At 54.7% G+C, this 12,744-nt stretch overlaps 4 pseudogenes; all 4 read left to right on the top strand.

The window, feature by feature from the left end:
• Nucleotides 1-1,832: 1,832 nt before the first annotated feature.
• On the top strand, nucleotides 1,833-1,906 carry LOC138382229 (small nucleolar RNA SNORD116; annotated as a pseudogene).
• A 3,084-nt stretch (nucleotides 1,907-4,990) lies between these two features.
• Nucleotides 4,991-5,064, top strand: LOC138382230 (small nucleolar RNA SNORD116; annotated as a pseudogene).
• A 3,084-nt stretch (nucleotides 5,065-8,148) lies between these two features.
• Nucleotides 8,149-8,222, top strand: LOC138382231 (small nucleolar RNA SNORD116; annotated as a pseudogene).
• A 3,082-nt stretch (nucleotides 8,223-11,304) lies between these two features.
• LOC138382232 (small nucleolar RNA SNORD116) lies at nucleotides 11,305-11,378 on the top strand (annotated as a pseudogene).
• The last annotated feature ends 1,366 nt before the right edge of the window (nucleotides 11,379-12,744 follow it).

Raw genomic sequence — 12,744 nt, forward strand, 5'->3', positions numbered from 1 at the left:
CGTTCCCGGTAGATTCTTCACAGGCGCTGTCAACCGGGTCGCTCGGGGGGCACCCGTTTTTTTTCTTTATTAGTTTGTTTTTCCTGGGAACAGAGCAAAGGAATTCACTTCCACTGAGCTATCCTTCTCCATAGGGGTAGGCCTGGGCTCTTCAGGCAACCATGGATCAGAAAACATTTGCAAACACGTGAAAATCCTTCAGTCCATCCATCGGTAGATTCACTCGCTGGATGGATGATTCGATGGATCCATCGAACATTCGTGGATGCATTGACGCTTTCACCTGTACCGATCACGTTCTGCCTCTGCACTGTGGTCCCTTACGCCTAAACCACAGGCTCTACCATACAGGCCCACAGCGTATCCATCGTTGGGGGCGCGCTCCGTGATCAGACGACGACCAGCCGACACGCGGGTGGTGGTTCTGTGCCGAGGTGATGGGCAGCCAGGCGATTTTCCCTTAGGCGCTCGAGCTCCCGTAGGCGTCCGTGTCCTCAGGGGATCCTGGAACCCCTGCGGCTCATATTAAAAGTGCGCTTGTACCTTGGAATGCCCGATTCCAATACATCCTGCATCCAACCTCTTCACACCACAGATGATCGCGTTTCAAATTCTTGGATGGTAACGTCGACGTTAGGTCCACAGTCCCATACCCTCAGTGAGTTCGCACCGTGTATCAAGGGATAGGAGAACGATATCCGGAGAGATGTCGAGGGCAGAGTGCTGAGAGTGCGTGCAGAGGGGAGATTTCGGAGAAGTTCTGTCCGGGGCTCCCCGATCACAGAAGGGAACGTGATTCTTCTTAGCAGAGACGTGGTCTCTGGACTTTCTCATATGAACTGGTACACCTAACTGGTCGAGCCACGTCTCCCAGGAAGCCTCTTTTCTTTGTATTTGTATTTTCATTTTTCCCCGGGGTGCCTGAGTTTCCCGGTTCTTTGCAATTTTGGTGTCACCGAATGCCCTGGCGGGAGCTCAGTGGTGAACCCAGGCGGTATGGCTTTGTCGTCTGTATGGGCTGACTGACGTGGAAGGAGGAAAACCCTGGCCTCCTGAGGCAATGACCGAATTCTGGTCAGATCGTCGTGGGAGGGTTTGGAGCGATTTCCGTGACTTCTTTAAGTAATGAAGAAATTCCTAGCAAGTGCCAAGAATGACTTGGCACAAAGAGTGTGAGGCATTGACGACGTGAGGAGCCATCATGGGCTTCTGTCTCCTTGACGTTAGGGCGGCACATTTAGCTCAGCGTTGAGCAAGGTCAGACACGTCTGAGACGGATGATGAAATTAGTACGCTGCACGCACAGAGTCATAGTGGTGGGAACACAGGCAGCCCTGTCTTGCGGTCATCATGCCCCAGCCACACATGGTAAGCACCAGGGACCGGGCCCCTTAGCTTTACTCATGCCAGTTTGGAAAAGGAAGACACATGGTCTCCGCGTGCCCACAGATATAATCTCCCCCCACAGGACGCAGTGAAGTTTGATGTGGGCTTCGAAGGGATGAATTTCTCTCCTCCCCGGTGTGGCGAGGTGAAGGAAGAGTATAGGGAGCAGTTCTGGCCGCCCTCATCCCCAAGGTCCAGTGTGAATTCTCTCCTACGGTAAGGATCTTGTCCCGGGATCAGTGCCACACCCCGTGGGGAGGGGATCGTGACTCTGCCTGGAGGCGGGGCCCACACCTTGCTAGCCAGCCGTGGGGCCGGTCATTGCTTGTGGTGCCGGTCTCGCTGGTGGAAGAGTGTGGGTTGGCGAGCCCCAGGGTGACAGGAGAGCCCAGTGCTCAGTGTCTGTCCCGGATCTGGGGCTCAAGGTCCCTTTCGTACGCGTGCCTGGATCGATGATGTCTAAAAAAAATGGAAACTTTTGAAATCTGAACAAAATGAGTGAGGACTCGAGCTGAGGTCCAGCACGGGGATCGCCACGCCAGTAGGCTGAAGGGAGCTGAGTTAGTAGAGCTTGGGGTGAGGAAAGGCCTGTGACGTCTGGAAATGTGAAAGGCTGAAGTACCGTGGAAGCAGTGGAGTTGGGCGACCGTGTGAGCACACCCTGGTGGTGGCTTGCGGGGTACCGTGGAAACCCTCTGAGGGCGTGGCCGGTGGCTTCCTTACCCCGTCCTCACCAGACCCTGGGGAACTAAATGGCCGTTAGAGATACCCCTGTGAAGCCACTAGGCCTCCCCCTGGGCCCCTCTCCCCTCTGGTTGGCTGAGCCGGCCAGAGCAGCTGATGGGCCATCTCTGTTCTGTCCGGAGGGCAAAGGTATGAGCCGCTTGCAGGGCTGGGCCGCCATTTTATTTTTCTGTTCACTGTTGTTACGTGAAAGCACTGCCTGGGAGTTGAAAAACAGACACCCAGTAGGGAACCTTAGCGGTCTCTTTCGTTACCCATTGGACTGGCCGTCCGTTCCCGCGGTACGGCAGCCTCGGCCCTTGTGGGTTTTCCCGTGAACCGGGCAGGGCCTTTTGAGTCCATGGCGGTCCCCCATTCCAGGCCCTGCCGTGTCCGTCCTTTGTGAAAGCGGCGGGACTATATCTTTGAAATGCTGGACTTTTAAGCTGGATGGAATCGGCCACCCTCCTGGGTCCTCAGCGGGTTTCCACGGTCTGTGAAGTGATGAGGAATGGTGTTGCAGTGGAGGTGCTAGGGAGCCTTTGGGTCATGGCTTTGAGGACAATGTCAATGTATGACATGCTCAGCAGCGATGTGAGCACGAGGGTTCTGGTCTTGCATGTATGTGGCCAGACAGGCGTGGAACGTGAAATCCTATAAGTGCTTGCAAGGAGATGTTCCATTTGGGGAATTTTGTTGCCCCTGTACTCTGCAGATTGGGTGAGATATCATTCCGGGGACGTTGACCGGCGGACTGAGGAAGTGCTGGCCTGGACACCTGCACTGGCTCCCTTCTGTGGGCGGGACCAACGGAAAACACTCCCCAGGTAACTTACATCCAGTTTTCAGTGGATTCAGTTTTGTGGGCTATGCTAATTCTGTTACAGGGGCTGTGGCCGCGCCTGCACTGGGTCCATTCACATGTTTGTCGGGGCTGGAAGAATCTCCCCAGTGAGGATGGCTTTTTTGAGGACACTGACGTGCTCACAATCTCAAGGTGTTGTGAGTTTGCGCCTGTCAATGTTTTTTTTTGTTTTTTGACACGGAACCGTTCCCGGTAGATTCTTCACAGGCGCTGTCAACCGGGTCGCTCGGGGGGCACCCGTTTTTTTTCTTTATTAGTTTGTTTTTCCTGGGAACAGAGCAAAGGAATTCACTTCCACTGAGCTATCCTTCTCCATAGGGGTAGGCCTGGGCTCTTCAGGCAACCATGGATCAGAAAACATTTGCAAACACGTGAAAATCCTTCAGTCCATCCATCGGTAGATTCACTCGCTGGATGGATGATTCGATGGATCCATCGAACATTCGTGGATGCATTGACGCTTTCACCTGTACCGATCACGTTCTGCCTCTGCACTGTGGTCCCTTACGCCTAAACCACAGGCTCTACCATACAGGCCCACAGCGTATCCATCGTTGGGGGCGCGCTCCGTGATCAGACGACGACCAGCCGACACGCGGGTGGTGGTTCTGTGCCGAGGTGATGGGCAGCCAGGCGATTTTCCCTTAGGCGCTCGAGCTCCCGTAGGCGTCCGTGTCCTCAGGGGATCCTGGAACCCCTGCGGCTCATATTAAAAGTGCGCTTGTACCTTGGAATGCCCGATTCCAATACATCCTGCATCCAACCTCTTCACACCACAGATGATCGCGTTTCAAATTCTTGGATGGTAACGTCGACGTTAGGTCCACAGTCCCATACCCTCAGTGAGTTCGCACCGTGTATCAAGGGATAGGAGAACGATATCCGGAGAGATGTCGAGGGCAGAGTGCTGAGAGTGCGTGCAGAGGGGAGATTTCGGAGAAGTTCTGTCCGGGGCTCCCCGATCACAGAAGGGAACGTGATTCTTCTTAGCAGAGACGTGGTCTCTGGACTTTCTCATATGAACTGGTACACCTAACTGGTCGAGCCACGTCTCCCAGGAAGCCTCTTTTCTTTGTATTTGTATTTTCATTTTTCCCCGGGGTGCCTGAGTTTCCCGGTTCTTTGCAATTTTGGTGTCACCGAATGCCCTGGCGGGAGCTCAGTGGTGAACCCAGGCGGTATGGCTTTGTCGTCTGTATGGGCTGACTGACGTGGAAGGAGGAAAACCCTGGCCTCCTGAGGCAATGACCGAATTCTGGTCAGATCGTCGTGGGAGGGTTTGGAGCGATTTCCGTGACTTCTTTAAGTAATGAAGAAATTCCTAGCAAGTGCCAAGAATGACTTGGCACAAAGAGTGTGAGGCATTGACGACGTGAGGAGCCATCATGGGCTTCTGTCTCCTTGACGTTAGGGCGGCACATTTAGCTCAGCGTTGAGCAAGGTCAGACACGTCTGAGACGGATGATGAAATTAGTACGCTGCACGCACAGAGTCATAGTGGTGGGAACACAGGCAGCCCTGTCTTGCGGTCATCATGCCCCAGCCACACATGGTAAGCACCAGGGACCGGGCCCCTTAGCTTTACTCATGCCAGTTTGGAAAAGGAAGACACATGGTCTCCGCGTGCCCACAGATATAATCTCCCCCCACAGGACGCAGTGAAGTTTGATGTGGGCTTCGAAGGGATGAATTTCTCTCCTCCCCGGTGTGGCGAGGTGAAGGAAGAGTATAGGGAGCAGTTCTGGCCGCCCTCATCCCCAAGGTCCAGTGTGAATTCTCTCCTACGGTAAGGATCTTGTCCCGGGATCAGTGCCACACCCCGTGGGGAGGGGATCGTGACTCTGCCTGGAGGCGGGGCCCACACCTTGCTAGCCAGCCGTGGGGCCGGTCATTGCTTGTGGTGCCGGTCTCGCTGGTGGAAGAGTGTGGGTTGGCGAGCCCCAGGGTGACAGGAGAGCCCAGTGCTCAGTGTCTGTCCCGGATCTGGGGCTCAAGGTCCCTTTCGTACGCGTGCCTGGATCGATGATGTCTAAAAAAAATGGAAACTTTTGAAATCTGAACAAAATGAGTGAGGACTCGAGCTGAGGTCCAGCACGGGGATCGCCACGCCAGTAGGCTGAAGGGAGCTGAGTTAGTAGAGCTTGGGGTGAGGAAAGGCCTGTGACGTCTGGAAATGTGAAAGGCTGAAGTACCGTGGAAGCAGTGGAGTTGGGCGACCGTGTGAGCACACCCTGGTGGTGGCTTGCGGGGTACCGTGGAAACCCTCTGAGGGCGTGGCCGGTGGCTTCCTTACCCCGTCCTCACCAGACCCTGGGGAACTAAATGGCCGTTAGAGATACCCCTGTGAAGCCACTAGGCCTCCCCCTGGGCCCCTCTCCCCTCTGGTTGGCTGAGCCGGCCAGAGCAGCTGATGGGCCATCTCTGTTCTGTCCGGAGGGCAAAGGTATGAGCCGCTTGCAGGGCTGGGCCGCCATTTTATTTTTCTGTTCACTGTTGTTACGTGAAAGCACTGCCTGGGAGTTGAAAAACAGACACCCAGTAGGGAACCTTAGCGGTCTCTTTCGTTACCCATTGGACTGGCCGTCCGTTCCCGCGGTACGGCAGCCTCGGCCCTTGTGGGTTTTCCCGTGAACCGGGCAGGGCCTTTTGAGTCCATGGCGGTCCCCCATTCCAGGCCCTGCCGTGTCCGTCCTTTGTGAAAGCGGCGGGACTATATCTTTGAAATGCTGGACTTTTAAGCTGGATGGAATCGGCCACCCTCCTGGGTCCTCAGCGGGTTTCCACGGTCTGTGAAGTGATGAGGAATGGTGTTGCAGTGGAGGTGCTAGGGAGCCTTTGGGTCATGGCTTTGAGGACAATGTCAATGTATGACATGCTCAGCAGCGATGTGAGCACGAGGGTTCTGGTCTTGCATGTATGTGGCCAGACAGGCGTGGAACGTGAAATCCTATAAGTGCTTGCAAGGAGATGTTCCATTTGGGGAATTTTGTTGCCCCTGTACTCTGCAGATTGGGTGAGATATCATTCCGGGGACGTTGACCGGCGGACTGAGGAAGTGCTGGCCTGGACACCTGCACTGGCTCCCTTCTGTGGGCGGGACCAACGGAAAACACTCCCCAGGTAACTTACATCCAGTTTTCAGTGGATTCAGTTTTGTGGGCTATGCTAATTCTGTTACAGGGGCTGTGGCCGCGCCTGCACTGGGTCCATTCACATGTTTGTCGGGGCTGGAAGAATCTCCCCAGTGAGGATGGCTTTTTTGAGGACACTGACGTGCTCACAATCTCAAGGTGTTGTGAGTTTGCGCCTGTCAATGTTTTTTTTTGTTTTTTGACACGGAACCGTTCCCGGTAGATTCTTCACAGGCGCTGTCAACCGGGTCGCTCGGGGGGCACCCGTTTTTTTTCTTTATTAGTTTGTTTTTCCTGGGAACAGAGCAAAGGAATTCACTTCCACTGAGCTATCCTTCTCCATAGGGGTAGGCCTGGGCTCTTCAGGCAACCATGGATCAGAAAACATTTGCAAACACGTGAAAATCCTTCAGTCCATCCATCGGTAGATTCACTCGCTGGATGGATGATTCGATGGATCCATGGAACATTCGTGGATGCATTGACGCTTTCACCTGTACCGATCACGTTCTGCCTCTGCACTGTGGTCCCTTACGCCTAAACCACAGGCTCTACCATACAGGCCCACAGCGTATCCATCGTTGGGGGCGCGCTCCGTGATCAGACGACGACCAGCCGACACGCGGGTGGTGGTTCTGTGCCGAGGTGATGGGCAGCCAGGCGATTTTCCCTTAGGCGCTCGAGCTCCCGTAGGCGTCCGTGTCCTCAGGGGATCCTGGAACCCCTGCGGCTCATATTAAAAGTGCGATTGTACCTTGGAATGCCCGATTCCAATACATCCTGCATCCAACCTCTTCACACCACAGATGATCGCGTTTCAAATTCTTGGATGGTAACGTCGACGTTAGGTCCACAGTCCCATACCCTCAGTGAGTTCGCACCGTGTATCAAGGGATAGGAGAACGATATCCGGAGAGATGTCGAGGGCAGAGTGCTGAGAGTGCGTGCAGAGGGGAGATTTCGGAGAAGTTCTGTCCGGGGCTCCCCGATCACAGAAGGGAACGTGATTCTTCTTAGCAGAGACGTGGTCTCTGGACTTTCTCATATGAACTGGTACACCTAACTGGTCGAGCCACGTCTCCCAGGAAGCCTCTTTTCTTTGTATTTGTATTTTCATTTTTCCCCGGGGTGCCTGAGTTTCCCGGTTCTTTGCAATTTTGGTGTCACCGAATGCCCTGGCGGGAGCTCAGTGGTGAACCCAGGCGGTATGGCTTTGTCGTCTGTATGGGCTGACTGACGTGGAAGGAGGAAAACCCTGGCCTCCTGAGGCAATGACCGAATTCTGGTCAGATCGTCGTGGGAGGGTTTGGAGCGATTTCCGTGACTTCTTTAAGTAATGAAGAAATTCCTAGCAAGTGCCAAGAATGACTTGGCACAAAGAGTGTGAGGCATTGACGACGTGAGGAGCCATCATGGGCTTCTGTCTCCTTGACGTTAGGGCGGCACATTTAGCTCAGCGTTGAGCAAGGTCAGACACGTCTGAGACGGATGATGAAATTAGTACGCTGCACGCACAGAGTCATAGTGGTGGGAACACAGGCAGCCCTGTCTTGCGGTCATCATGCCCCAGCCACACATGGTAAGCACCAGGGACCGGGCCCCTTAGCTTTACTCATGCCAGTTTGGAAAAGGAAGACACATGGTCTCCGCGTGCCCACAGATATAATCTCCCCCCACAGGACGCAGTGAAGTTTGATGTGGGCTTCGAAGGGATGAATTTCTCTCCTCCCCGGTGTGGCGAGGTGAAGGAAGAGTATAGGGAGCAGTTCTGGCCGCCCTCATCCCCAAGGTCCAGTGTGAATTCTCTCCTACGGTAAGGATCTTGTCCCGGGATCAGTGCCACACCCCGTGGGGAGGGGATCGTGACTCTGCCTGGAGGCGGGGCCCACACCTTGCTAGCCAGCCGTGGGGCCGGTCATTGCTTGTGGTGCCGGTCTCGCTGGTGGAAGAGTGTGGGTTGGCGAGCCCCAGGGTGACAGGAGAGCCCAGTGCTCAGTGTCTGTCCCGGATCTGGGGCTCAAGGTCCCTTTCGTACGCGTGCCTGGATCGATGATGTCTAAAAAAAATGGAAACTTTTGAAATCTGAACAAAATGAGTGAGGACTCGAGCTGAGGTCCAGCACGGGGATCGCCACGCCAGTAGGTGAAGGGAGCTGAGTTAGTAGAGCTTGGGGTGAGGAAAGGCCTGTGACGTCTGGAAATGTGAAAGGCTGAAGTACCGTGGAAGCAGTGGAGTTGGGCGATCGTGTGAGCACACCCTGTTGGTGGCTGGCGGGGTACCGTGGAAACCCTCTGAGGGCGTGGCCGGTGGCTTCCTTATCCCGTCCTCACCAACCCTGGGGAACTAAATGGCCGTTAGAGATACCCCTGTGAAGCCACTAGGCCTCCCCCTGGGCCCCTCTCCCCTCTGGTTGGCTGAGCCGGCCAGAGCAGCTGATGGGCCATCTCTGTTCTGTCCGGAGGGCAAAGGTATGAGCCGCTTGCAGGGCTGGGCCGCCATTTTATTTTTCTGTTCACTGTTGTTACGTGAAAGCACTGCCTGGGAGTTGAAAAACAGACACCCAGTATGGAACCTTAGAGGTCTATTTCGTTACCCATTGGACTGGCCGTCCGTTCCCGCGGTACGGCAGCCTCGGCCCTTGTGGGTTTTCCCGTGAACCGGGCAGGGCCTTTTGAGTCCATGGCGGTCCCCCATTCCAGGCCCTGCCGTGTCCGTCCTTTGTGAAAGCGGCGGGACTATATCTTTGAAATGCTGGACTTTTAAGCTGGATGGAATCGGCCACCCTCCTGGGTCCTCAGCGGGTTTCCACGGTCTGTGAAGTGATGAGGAATGGTGTTGCAGTGGAGGTGCTAGGGAGCCTTTGGGTCATGGCTTTGAGGACAATGTCAATGTATGACATGCTCAGCAGCGATGTGAGCACGAGGGTTCTGGTCTTGCATGTATGTGGCCAGACAGGCGTGGAACGTGAAATCCTATAAGTGCTTGCAAGGAGATGTTCCATTTGGGGAATTTTGTTGCCCCTGTACTCTGCAGATTGGGTGAGATATCATTCCGGGGACGTTGACCGGCGGACTGAGGAAGTGCTGGCCTGGACACCTGCACTGGCTCCCTTCTGTGGGCGGGACCAACGGAAAACACTCCCCAGGTAACTTACATCCAGTTTTCAGTGGATTCAGTTTTGTGGGCTATGCTAATTCTGTTACAGGGGCTGTGGCCGCGCCTGCACTGGGTCCATTCACATGTTTGTCGGGGCTGGAAGAATCTCCCCAGTGAGGATGGCTTTTTTGAGGACACTGACGTGCTCACAATCTCAAGGTGTTGTGAGTTTGCGCCTGTCAATGTTTTTTTTTGTTTTTTGACACGGAACCGTTCCCGGTAGATTCTTCACAGGCGCTGTCAACCGGGTCGCTCGGGGGGCACCCGTTTTTTTTCTTTATTAGTTTGTTTTTCCTGGGAACAGAGCAAAGGAATTCACTTCCACTGAGCTATCCTTCTCCATAGGGGTAGGCCTGGGCTCTTCAGGCAACCATGGATCAGAAAACATTTGCAAACACGTGAAAATCCTTCAGTCCATCCATCGGTAGATTCACTCGCTGGATGGATGATTCGATGGATCCATGGAACATTCGTGGATGCATTGATGCTTTCACCTGTACCGATCACGTTCTGCCTCTGCACTGTGGTCCCTTACGCCTAAACCACAGGCTCTACCATACAGGCCCACAGCGTATCCATCGTTGGGGGCGCGCTCCGTGATCAGACGACGACCAGCCGACACGCGGGTGGTGGTTCTGTGCCGAGGTGATGGGCAGCCAGGCGATTTTCCCTTAGGCGCTCGAGCTCCCGTAGGCGTCCGTGTCCTCAGGGGATCCTGGAACCCCTGCGGCTCATATTAAAAGTGCGATTGTACCTTGGAATGCCCGATTCCAATACATCCTGCATCCAACCTCTTCACACCACAGATGATCGCGTTTCAAATTCTTGGATGGTAACGTCGACGTTAGGTCCACAGTCCCATACCCTCAGTGAGTTCGCACCGTGTATCAAGGGATAGGAGAACGATATCCGGAGAGATGTCGAGGGCAGAGTGCTGAGAGTGCGTGCAGAGGGGAGATTTCGGAGAAGTTCTGTCCGGGGCTCCCCGATCACAGAAGGGAACGTGATTCTTCTTAGCAGAGACGTGGTCTCTGGACTTTCTCATATGAACTGGTACACCTAACTGGTCGAGCCACGTCTCCCAGGAAGCCTCTTTTCTTTGTATTTGTATTTTCATTTTTCCCCGGGGTGCCTGAGTTTCCCGGTTCTTTGCAATTTTGGTGTCACCGAATGCCCTGGCGGGAGCTCAGTGGTGAACCCAGGCGGTATGGCTTTGTCGTCTGTATGGGCTGACTGACGTGGAAGGAGGAAAACCCTGGCCTCCTGAGGCAATGACCGAATTCTGGTCAGATCGTCGTGGGAGGGTTTGGAGCGATTTCCGTGACTTCTTTAAGTAATGAAGAAATTCCTAGCAAGTGCCAAGAATGACTTGGCACAAAGAGTGTGAGGCATTGACGACGTGAGGAGCCATCATGGGCTTCTGTCTCCTTGACGTTAGGGCGGCACATTTAGCTCAGCGTTGAGCAAGGTCAGACACGTCTGAGACGGATGATGAAATTAGTACGCTGCACGCACAGAGTCATAGTGGTGGGAACACAGGCAGCCCTGTCTTGCGGTCATCATGCCCCAGCCACACATGGTAAGCACCAGGGACCGGGCCCCTTAGCTTTACTCATGCCAGTTTGGAAAAGGAAGACACGTGGTCTCCGCGTGCCCACAGATATAATCTCCCCCCACAGGACGCAGTGAAGTTTGATGTGGGCTTCGAAGGGATGAATTTCTCTCCTCCCCGGTGTGGCGAGGTGAAGGAAGAGTATAGGGAGCAGTTCTGGCCGCCCTCATCCCCAAGGTCCAGTGTGAATTCTCTCCTACGGTAAGGATCTTGTCCCGGGATCAGTGCCACACCCCGTGGGGAGGGGATCGTGACTCTGCCTGGAGGCGGGGCCCACACCTTGCTAGCCAGCCGTGGGGCCGGTCATTGCTTGTGGTGCCGGTCTCGCTGGTGGAAGAGTGTGGGTTGGCGAGCCCCAGGGTGACAGGAGAGCCCAGTGCTCAGTGTCTGTCCCGGATCTGGGGCTCAAGGTCCCTTTCGTACGCGTGCCTGGATCGATGATGTCTAAAAAAAATGGAAACTTTTGAAATCTGAACAAAATGAGTGAGGACTCGAGCTGAGGTCCAGCACGGGGATCGCCACGCCAGTAGGCTGAAGGGAGCTGAGTTAGTAGAGCTTGGGGTGAGGAAAGGCCTGTGACGTCTGGAAATGTGAAAGGCTGAAGTACCGTGGAAGCAGTGGAGTTGGGCGACCGTGTGAGCACACCCTGGTGGTGGCTTGCGGGGTACCGTGGAAACCCTCTGAGGGCGTGGCCGGTGGCTTCCTTACCCCGTCCTCACCAGACCCTGGGGAACTAAATGGCCGTTAGCGATACCCCTGTGAAGCCACTAGGCCTCCCCCTGGGCCCCTCTCCCCTCTGGTTGGCTGAGCCGGCCAGAGCAGCTGATGGGCCATCTCTGTTCTGTCCGGAGGGCAAAGGTATGAGCCGCTTGCAGGGCTGGGCCGCCATTTTATTTTTCTGTTCACTGTTGTTACGTGAAAGCACTGCCTGGGAGTTGAAAAACAGACACCCAGTAGGGAACCTTAGCGGTCTCTTTCGTTACCCATTGGACTGGCCGTCCGTTCCCGCGGTACGGCAGCCTCGGCCCTTGTGGGTTTTCCCGTGAACCGGGCAGGGCCTTTTGAGTCCATGGCGGTCCCCCATTCCAGGCCCTGCCGTGTCCGTCCTTTGTGAAAGCGGCGGGACTATATCTTTGAAATGCTGGACTTTTAAGCTGGATGGAATCGGCCACCCTCCTGGGTCCTCAGCGGGTTTCCACGGTCTGTGAAGTGATGAGGAATGGTGTTGCAGTGGAGGTGCTAGGGAGCCTTTGGGTCATGGCTTTGAGGACAATGTCAATGTATGACATGCTCAGCAGCGATGTGAGCACGAGGGTTCTGGTCTTGCATGTATGTGGCCAGACAGGCGTGGAACGTGAAATCCTATAAGTGCTTGCAAGGAGATGTTCCATTTGGGGAATTTTGTTGCCCCTGTACTCTGCAGATTGGGTGAGATATCATTCCGGGGACGTTGACCGGCGGACTGAGGAAGTGCTGGCCTGGACACCTGCACTGGCTCCCTTCTGTGGGCGGGACCAACGGAAAACACTCCCCAGGTAACTTACATCCAGTTTTCAGTGGATTCAGTTTTGTGGGCTATGCTAATTCTGTTACAGGGGCTGTGGCCGCGCCTGCACTGGGTCCATTCACATGTTTGTCGGGGCTGGAAGAATCTCCCCAGTGAGGATGGCTTTTTTGAGGACACTGACGTGCTCACAATCTCAAGGTGTTGTGAGTTTGCGCCTGTCAATGTTTTTTTTTGTTTTTTGACAGGAACCGTTCCCGGTAGATTCTTCACAGGCGCTGTCAACCGGGTCGCTCGGGGGGCACCCGTTTTTTTTCTTTATTAGTTTGTTTTTCCTGGGAACAGAGCAAAGGAATTCACTTCCACT

This window comes from Eulemur rufifrons, chromosome 3 (assembly GCF_041146395.1).
Source record: "Eulemur rufifrons isolate Redbay chromosome 3, OSU_ERuf_1, whole genome shotgun sequence".
NCBI classification, from domain to species: domain Eukaryota; kingdom Metazoa; phylum Chordata; class Mammalia; order Primates; family Lemuridae; genus Eulemur; species Eulemur rufifrons.